The sequence below is a fragment of the Aptenodytes patagonicus genome, chromosome 7 (genome assembly GCF_965638725.1).
Source record: "Aptenodytes patagonicus chromosome 7, bAptPat1.pri.cur, whole genome shotgun sequence".
NCBI lineage: Eukaryota > Metazoa > Chordata > Aves > Sphenisciformes > Spheniscidae > Aptenodytes > Aptenodytes patagonicus.
This window is the reverse complement of record NC_134955.1, coordinates 67,160,983-67,170,763: the sequence shown is the minus strand read 5'-3', so window position 1 is coordinate 67,170,763 and position 9,781 is coordinate 67,160,983. Positions and strand designations below refer to the sequence as shown.

General features: G+C 40.5%; 1 long non-coding RNA gene across 1 annotated transcript; it reads right to left on the bottom strand.

Annotated features, from left to right (window-relative positions):
* Positions 1–1,192: 1,192 nt before the first annotated feature.
* On the bottom strand, positions 1,193–5,744 carry LOC143163789 (uncharacterized). Its single transcript, XR_012995964.1, has 3 exons — positions 5,604–5,744; positions 5,228–5,307; positions 1,193–1,407 (listed from the first exon to the last, which is right to left on the bottom strand). It is a non-coding gene; the product is annotated as an uncharacterized LOC143163789 (long non-coding RNA).
* Between the last annotated feature and the right edge of the window lie 4,037 nt (positions 5,745–9,781).

The window sequence follows — 9,781 nt, the reverse complement described above, 5'->3', positions numbered from 1 at the left end:
ACTCCCAGGTAGCATTAGCTGTAATAAAGAGTACATCTTTTGATAGGCCTAGAGAATCATGTTAATTTTAAAGACTGCAGAATGAGGGACTCTATTACAAGCAGAGCTTACAGGAAGGCAGTGCGCCCCACGGACCACGCATGGCACAGCCAAACACTGACCTTCGTGCCGGGCTCTAGTGCTTCAGCCTTCAGCAAAAACTGGAATGCAAAATACAGATTAATAAACTCTTTTTATCACCTTCTCTCACTAGCATAAAAAAATGTAATGGAGTTAGGTAGATGCAGCTAAATTAGCACACGCCATTTTGAACGACTAAGCAATGTTTTTGTGCCGGCTCCTTGTGAAGAAACCTGCCCTGCACGATTGACACAGAAAATAATACTGGCGCTGGCCTTCAGCTGAAGCAGGATTCTCTTCTGCTGTGTGTTCACCACCCTTCCCCTCTCTGCCTGACTTCCTTCCAGGGACATTCCCTTCCTCTAAAAATTCATCATTCCTCTCCCTGCTTTCCCGTCACATTACCCAGACCCAATGATTTCAAAGCAGCCTGTATGCTACAGCCGCTCAGCTTTGATAGGTGTAAAAAACACATTCTGTAACAAGCCAATGGTCATACAGTGACCAAACCCGTGACTCATTACAAATGAGACCTCTGTGAACCAACAAGTAACGCAGATATCGATAGGTTCGAGTTGAAAGGAGGCCCTGAAGCGAGTGATTTGTATGCGCCTAGGGCCCCTGCGCAATATCACCCCTCCCCAAGACAAGAGTATAGAATATTGTTCATTTAAATGGAAACAGCAGTACAAATTGCCCACGTGTAAAATTCTAGAGAACATAAACATTAATTAACCATATAGCCCTACAGTGATATCCATGCAACCACAAGCTGCAGGAGTTGGGCTCTGCTGGTTTTATTTATCCTTTGTGGAAAAGCAAACATATAGTTCTGGAAAGATCAGTGAGGCGCAGGCTATTTTACAGTCTCCTCACTGTTATTATCACAAGCCTTTAGAAAGTGGAAATTAAAGCTAATAATATCCAGGCTGTGTTATAAAGCATGCCTAGTTCTTCTAATAAACATACCACCAGGTCTCAATCTGCAGCAGAGTGATCAGATAGAACATGGCTGTGCTACTTGTGTTTTATCACAAACGGCTAAGAATTAACATATTCTGGGATTTAAAAAAAAAAAAAAAGAAAAAAAAAGGTGGAAAAGAAAAAGTTTAGTGTATCTTACAGTGATCATCCATTCTAGATTTTTTTGTCAAACAGAAAAGTCAGTCCTTCCAGCTTATTTTGTAGCCTGCTATTAATATCACCAGTCTTTTCCTCTCGTTGTTGAAGTTCTGTTGTTCGAGCTGTCACTGCGTTCAGTATTTTCTGCTCATTTTCCAGAAATTCCTGTAATGACACAGAGTAGAATTTATTTTTTCTTAAAAGGAAAAAAAGAAACAACTCACAAAATGTCAGGAAACTTGTTTTGTTTATCCTGTTTTCCCGCACCTTGAGTGGTCACCAGACCTGTAGCTCTGCTGAAAGTTTTCATTAACTACCCAATCCTTGCATTAAAAAAAAAGCAAAGTTTGCCTTTCTAACAGAATAACTGGCGAAAAACTTTCTTTCATGATAGTTTGGTTTAATTCCTGTTCAAAATAAAGGCTGTCCCCAACTGGAAAAATATTACGAGGCTGATGAGCTGAATGTAGAACAGCAACAATGTCATTAGATACAGGGAGACTGCACAGGTTTAAGGATTGGATATAAGACCAGCAACAGGAACAATATTAGGAAAAATTATTTTTATAGCCAGGACTTATACGATGCTGGAAAACACAGGTTTGATACTTTGCCCCTGCTTGACTTCAAAAATTGTAGTGCTTTATTTACAATATGAAATTTTATTTTTTACATGATAACTGAAATATATTTATGCAAAAAGGTATGATAGAAAATTGAAATTCACCTTTTGAATCAAGCTCTCCTCTGACCATCCCTTCAGAAAAAGATCTAGAACAGAGTTAAAATGTGGTAGAATGCTGTGCCAAAAAAAGACAGAAAGACATTCTTAAAAAAATGTCACTTTTTTTGTTTTGAAATAATTATTAACATGTTACCATGAAGCACTGCTAGGTCATTCAGGAATTTGACTGTTGCTGACTTGGGGTTTTCTGCTTCAGAATTCATTGCAAAAAGATCTTCTTTTATCTGCGCATTGCGCCGCAAAAAAAATAATGACAACAGAATACTTGCCACAGTTTTCTAAATAATTTCCAAATGGTTTCCAAATGATCTCTAGAGAGATCAGGAGCAATATGCTAGGTTTTAGCTTATGGAAATACAAAGCTTAATGTATTCCTCTGGACACTCTTTCCTTCAACAACAGCATCCATTTCATCTCGTTGAACAAATTTTAGCAGTTGCCGAAATCAACACAAGCCAGCTACGTCTATGCTACCAAATAAAATGGATGAAGACGCTGAGAACAGCTGGAGCAGCACAGGTCGTGCGCAAACAGGGAAACTTCCTCACTCGCCCCCCCAAAATAAGATGGATTCATTCACGTTGGATCAGCTCCACCAGTACCCAGCTTGTACTGCCCTAGGTTTGGCTGAAATGTGTTAGGTGGCCCGGGTCAGGCACATTAAACAGCATTCCCTGGTGCAATATAAAAAAAACAAAAATCAGAAAAATCAGAGCTTCTCAGCTTCTGTTAGTGAACTGAACATAAGGAGAGGGATGTTTGTAGTGTAACCAAGAGTTTTCTTCCTGAGGGAAGCCTTTGTTTCCGTAAGGATATCATCAGACAGAGCTGCAGCGTAGCTGGTACCTACATCTGCAGTGCTAGCACACACAGACTCGGGCAGCTGCCCTCGCAGCAGTAGAGCTCTGTGCTTGCAGGCAGCAGGCAGTGCACAGGGTTCAGATCGTCTCGGAACTGTAGTCCGCGTGGCTGCACAAATGCAGGTTCAGGTCCGGATGGCAGCCTGGTAACAGTTGGCGATAGGACCACTTTTACTTCATGTGTTTTACGGGGAAGGAGATTCTACTACTCTGATAGCCTAGGCCCTGAAGGGTATACGGAATATTTTCAAAAGCATGTATTCCAAATTGCACAGGCCTATTCTACATCTCACGTTCATCTCAGCCCCCTTCATGCGGCAGGAAGGTCTTCTCCTACAATCCCTGACTGAATGCAGCAGATATGCGATATTGATTATGCCTCAGGGAGATGCCTTGCCCTTGGATATTCCTCTTTGTTTCCTTCCAAATTAAACACAGCCCCACACATTCATTTAAAAGGCCAGGTTTGCCCTGTGCTGTTTATGTTTCATCATCTTCCACGGCTAGTTCTCTGTAACAAGCGATAGGACGAGAGGAAATGGCCTCAAGTTGTGCCAGGGGAGGTTTAGATTGGATGTAAGGAAAAATTTCTTTACTGAAAGAGTGGTGCAACATTGGAACAGGCTGCCCAGGGAAGTGGTGGAGTCCCCATCCCTGGAATTATTTAAAAGATGAGTAGATGAGGCACTTAGGGACATGGTTTAGTGGACATGGTGGTGTTGGGTCGACGGTTGGACTCGATGATCTTAGAGGTCTTTTCCAACCTCAATGATTCTATGATTCTATGATTCTATGAAATGAAAAATGAACAGGGAACTTCATACTGAGAAGGAACACTTTCAAGCTTCAATTTGAACCACTAATTTGAATCTGCAGCTCTCGGTGGTCACAATGTCAAGTTTCCTGTTGATCTCATAGATGTCTCTAGCAGCTTCATACTCTGTATGATTTTTCAACTGGCCAGTTGCAGCATCACGCTTGATCCGCAATTTGTTCCTCAGCTCCAGCTGTTAATAATAAACTCTTCACTGCTAACTGATCTTTATATAGGACTTTTGTAATTAAAGTGAAAAAAGTTTTTGTTATGTGGCAGCTTTCATTTAAAAATTTCAAAGTACCATCTGAGACAGGTATCTATGCCCTCTTACCAACAAGGAGGAAAAGATACAGAGTGGGGAAGCGATTGCTTGTGGTCCACAAGAAAGGAACCAGCTCTGACATGAAGTGACCTTCCTACTGCAGGGTCACCCAATGACAGGAGCATCACTTTTCTGTCACTGGAGGCTCAGGTGTACACAACTGTTTTGTTGTGCTATTCCTGTTCTAATATGGTTGGAGAAACAGGTCTCCCTTTTCTGAACAGAGACAGTGTCTGTGTTGATGTGGCTTCTGTGGAGCTCATCAGAGATATTTGCCCATTACCAGACCACTGGGGCACAAATCCTGCAATCTGACCAGCCTCATAAGAGCCCTTTGTGTAGTTTATTGAGCTTGTCTTATGCTTCTCAGCAACTAAAGACACTTTAATTCTTCCTATTAACAGCAGAAGGTGTGACTGGGTTCCTCTTCCACCTAAAAGTTTTGTTCTGGCAGAGAAACAGAAAGCAAAAGCAAACTGATTGTTTGCCTGGGATGTAGAGCCCAGCTGAAGCAAGCTCTGGCCAGGCTGCCTGAAGCCCAGCAGCCCTAAGCAAATGGCCCCAGTACATACTGGGACTGGTTGTGTATGCACCATAGAAATGGCCAGTGCGGGCACAGCAGGTCTGACATGCGCTGTGGCTACCGCACTCAGGCTCATCAGCTGTAGCAGGTCTGAGGGTGGCTGTCAGGCAGAGCCACTGTGCAAGCTCTGCAGGGACACTCTGGCTGGGAGCAGTAAGACGCCCCATGCCTCAGACATTTTGAGCCGCTGCAAGTACCCCCACAGCTATACAAGTTTCTCTCTTCCCACACTGGTGCTGATTGAATGCCTGAAGTCAGAAATGAGAAATACAGATAAAGAGGCAAGGATACAGAAAGATTTTTCAAATATGAGTTACTGAAGTGGCAGAAATTCCTGCCCTAGCAGTAGCAAGCATCTGAATAGAAGCGCGTTCACAAATGCCCTTAGTTCACCAGCTTCTTTTTGACTTGCTCACGTGCCTAAGGAATGCAAAATCAAGCACAAGGGCAGCTTGATATAAATGCTGGGTTACAGGCTGAGCTGAGGTCTGAGGCATCCCCCAGATGGGAGCACAGCAACAGAGAGGAAGGTATGTCCCCAGGCCCAGCCTGTCTCCTCCAGTCCCAGTCTCCATGGGTGCCTGATCTTTACTGGGGGGAAATAAAGCTGGTGGCGGAAACTTTGCAGAAGTAGCGCAGCTAAGTTTTAAGTTATTACCGTGTCCTCCTTGAGCTTCCCAGTAGTTTTGATTGACTGCTGAATGGCTCTTTTGACTCGTACCTCTTCATCTTTCTTTTCTACAAAGCAGAGAAAGGGGTTTTAGACAGTGTAATGACTGAACAATAGAGTTAAGCTGTTATAAATAAAACTAGGTTCTATCACTAAGTGACTTGTTTAACTGGTCTGGCATTTGTTTTTAAATGCTTTATTTTTGTGTTATTGCCATTTCTATAGATTCCAGCTGTTGCAAAGAGCTCAATTTATACGTGTTTCATAGTTCACCTGAGCCATAGGCAGACAAAGAGCTATGGCACGCCATTTTTGGAAACAGCAAGAGAAAGCCCCACTATGTGAGGAGCTACTTAATACTTACCTAAAAATTATTTCCCCAGTTCTTCGTATTTCGTATACTTCTCTTCTGTTTCTCTCTGGGTTTCTTCCAAGGTTAGCCTGCTTATGTTTAATTCTTCTTCTTTTTTAAGTAGATTTTCACTTGCAGTTTTGATTTCATTCTTTAATGAAACTAAATATTAATCAATAATCTATCTAAGCAGCATTCAATGCATTAATAATTCAACGTATCCAGAAGAAAAAAAAAAAACACAGAGAAAAGAATACTGGAAGTGATCCCAAAAGGTAATCTTAGTCCATCTCTCTGCTCTACAGAATCAATTAGACCTAAGTACCCATGACAGATGTTTGATTTGTCCTTAAAAACCCTGGTGGTAGAGATACCATGTCTCAGACAACTGATTCCAGGGTTTTACTATTTGTGCTGTCAGAGCTTTCTTAGGGCCTAACTTTTCCTTAAGTTAAATCTATTCTGTTCCCTGTTATTTGTCTCAACAAGTGGACAAGGAGAAAAGCTTATCATCTTGCTGTGAATTTTTATTTATTTGGTAGTTACTACCATGTCTTCTCTTAGATTTACCTATTTTAAATGGAAAAGCTGCACACTTCTTCCACCTTTTTTTGATCATCTTTACTGAACTCCTTTTGGATCTCAAAATAATCTACATCCTCCTTTAAATGAGGTGATCAATACCAGACACTGTACTCCAGCTGTGTCCTACCAAAACCAGCTAGAGCAGAGAACATACATCATAAGCCTTGCCAGGCTATCTGCCTTTTTATACAGACTGGTTTGGCAGTTGTCTTTTTCATTACTACAAATCTTTGTTGACTTAATGTTCAACTTTTCAGCTTTAGTTCTATTTATCGCTGCCTAAATATCTCCCTCATGATGGATTTGTACAGATAACTATTTCTACCTAAACGCAAAAATACAGATTTTTTTTTTTTTTTAATGATGACCTTTTCCCCCCAAAATTACTTATCCAACTTGCTAAAGTAATTCTGAATTCTAGTTCTGCCCTGCAGAGGGTGCTCCCACTCTTACCGTGCTTGTCATCTGCAGATAGGATAAGCATTCGCTCTATCCTGTCACCTGAGTCATTAAGGAAAAAACAGATTAATTCCAGTATGAGAGCAGACTTCCTGCAAACTAACAGGGACCATTATTCTATTTTGACAGTAAAGCATGGGTAATTATTATCTAGGGTGATTTTTCCAACTGTTTTTCTACCTGGGATGCCTCAACCTGGAAAAGAGACAACGGAAGGGACATACAATAAAGGTGTGTAGAAATCACACACCTTTGCTGGACTAGATGGGAAGACACCAGTTATTCACTGTTTCTCATAACACAAGAAATTCAAGATGCCAATAAACTTTTGAGACAGCAGGTTTAAAACAAAAGAAAATTCTTGTCCTTCTTAAATAAATTATATGTTATAGGTTGTTATGGAGAATAAATGTGTATGTGAGCTAAAAGAATCAATCAGTGATAGGAGAATATTGCACTGAAGATCCAGCATAGCATAAAATTCCATCAAAAGCTATTAAATGCAGATACCATCTCCATCCAAAGAAGTTCCTGACACTTCATTTGTCACGGAGATTATACAGAAGAAGGGTCATTCTATATTTGACTGTTCTTACATTACTTCTCCAAGCAGGACTATTGATCACTGCAGAAGACAGGATCCTGGTAGGACCAACATTGTGTCTTAGCCAGTATAGCTATTTTGGGAACTGAAGGTGATTTGAGCTTCACTCACCTATTCTTGATGTGCACTTAAATATAATCATGAATAGCTCTGAAATGGCTTCAGCCACTTAACTACCTGAAGGTGAATTTCATTAGACTCAGACAATCTGAAGGCATCTGAGTTCTCTAGGTACGCTTGCTAACTGGTTCCTTCCTTATCCTTGCCTGAAATGTTACTTTTCGGATGCTGGCATTAGTATACTAGGCATTTGATTCTGCTGACCCATCAGTGAAGCAAAACAAACTTAAATAGTTCTTTGTCTTACCACAAATATGGAGTGCTTTCATGTTATTCCACGTGTCCTTTCCTATCAGCATGTCATTCTGTGGCTTGACCTGTGTCATGTTGTTGCTCCACGCCCAGCCATAGGCATATTTTTTCAATCATACTAATATTTGTTTAATACAAATGTAACTACAATGCTCCTGGATCTGAGCTGTACATCCCCCTGTAACAGGGCTGCACAGATTTACCAGCCTGGGAATATTTGTTAGATCAACATGGGGAAGAAGAACTATTAGCTCTTAAAGACTAAGCAGATCATCACCCAATACCATTACAAATCTGTACATTTTAATTTGTCTCATTCTTTAGCTTTAAAAAAATCTGACCTTTGGTTTTAACGAAAGAAAAAATGTCTAATTCGATGTATGTGCATCTCTCAGCATAGTGGAATCTCATCTTGGTTAAGGCCAAAGAAACACAAGTCACAAGTTAAATGACTTTTCAGTGGAAAATTACATCTCTCTCCTTTTGCTGCAATAGGTAAAAACACAGAAAGGGAGAACAGGAACAACCTATATAGACTGGGAGACTTGAAGAACAATATTAAGAGAAAGACAAGATGATACCCCGGAAATAAAGCCATACAAAGAAATGAAACTAGGCCCAGGATGTGAAGTAACACCAGGACTCTGAACTCTCTTCTTTAGAGGACATTAATGTCAAATGCTGCACTACATGTTTTTGTTCCCTCTGAGACTCTGAAGTCAGGTAAGTGGTATCCACTTCTGTGATCAAATACTAGAAATATCAGAAAACCTCAAAGTATAGATGTTTGGATATGCTCCTGAGCTGTATTTTTTTTTAAGAACTGTAGCAGAAGGATGGGTAAAAAGAATGAAAAAAATGGAAAATATGGAGGAGAACAGACAAAATGGCTCCCTTGGCAGGTACAGGTATGTGAAGGCGGCAGAGAAAGAAAGGTGATCTGAGTCTCATTTCTATGGACTACTTTGATATCATGCATCACTATGATGCTCCAGACAGAGCAGAATGAACCTGATCTGACATGACTCTTACAAAGGAATTTATTCCCCTTACACGGACCATCTTCATGAGACAGCATTCAGACAGGATCATTTTACAGATGAAAATAGTGGAGAACAAGTGCAAGAAAATGCTGAAAGCTCCAAGAAAAATGGGGAAGAAAAAAAAGCAACTTCAATTGTTTCATCAAAATGGTAGGAAAAGAAAGCAAAGCAGGAAAACAGTTAAAAAAGGAGAAAATGTTAGAGTGTGTCACTGAATGAAAATAAACAGTTACAACTACTTTTTCAACCTGGCTCTGTCCAGGCCACAAAGGAAAGGGCAACTCTCTGACAACAGTTTCATCAGCACTATATTAGATGAGGGAAAAACTGTTTTAGAATGGATCGTATTAAAGAAAAGACAGAGAGAGATTTGAGGTATATTTAGCATCTCTTTTGTATATTCTGCGTAGCTCAACTGCCAGAAAGAGCATGAGAATGAATCCAGCACAATTGTTTATTTAGCAGTGACAGTCTCAGCCCTGATTTTTAGGGAAGCTTGAGCAATTACATGACCGTAACTCTCTTGTGTGATATGGGAGCATAACCTCTCCACCAGCAAAATGAGAAAGATCCTCACGGCCTTCTGTACATCTACCTCTCTAAGGTCAGACATACCAAGAGGATATTTCCTACACTCCTGGCATCTGATTTATCCTATCTTAAATCACTGTTGACCAAGAGTCAGACAGTTTCCCTGGGGATAGAGCATATGCTATATACCAAAGATCGGAGAAGCCCTTGAAATCTTTGAACGCTCTGCATAGTTCATATTCAGCATTTTAGTGTCCTACTTTCTTTGGGAAAGAAAGCTCATCAGTGTTTTAAAGAACACTGACACTAAGTAGCTTTGGGTTATGTCTTGCACACCATCAGTCACTCCAATAGATTTACAACAACAATAATTCAGAGGAGAATTTGACCTGTGTCTAAAATCAAGCTGTCCTATTTCCTTGAATGTCGGCCTGTTTACCCAAAAATTATGAAACAAATTCTACATTAACAGGTTACACATTGGGATGCTCACTGCAAAGCTAAACTGGACGCGTCTCACAACTGAATCTGGTCCTGCACATATTTTTGTTTTAAAATGGGAGGCATCCCTTCTGAGAAACACCTTCACTGCATTC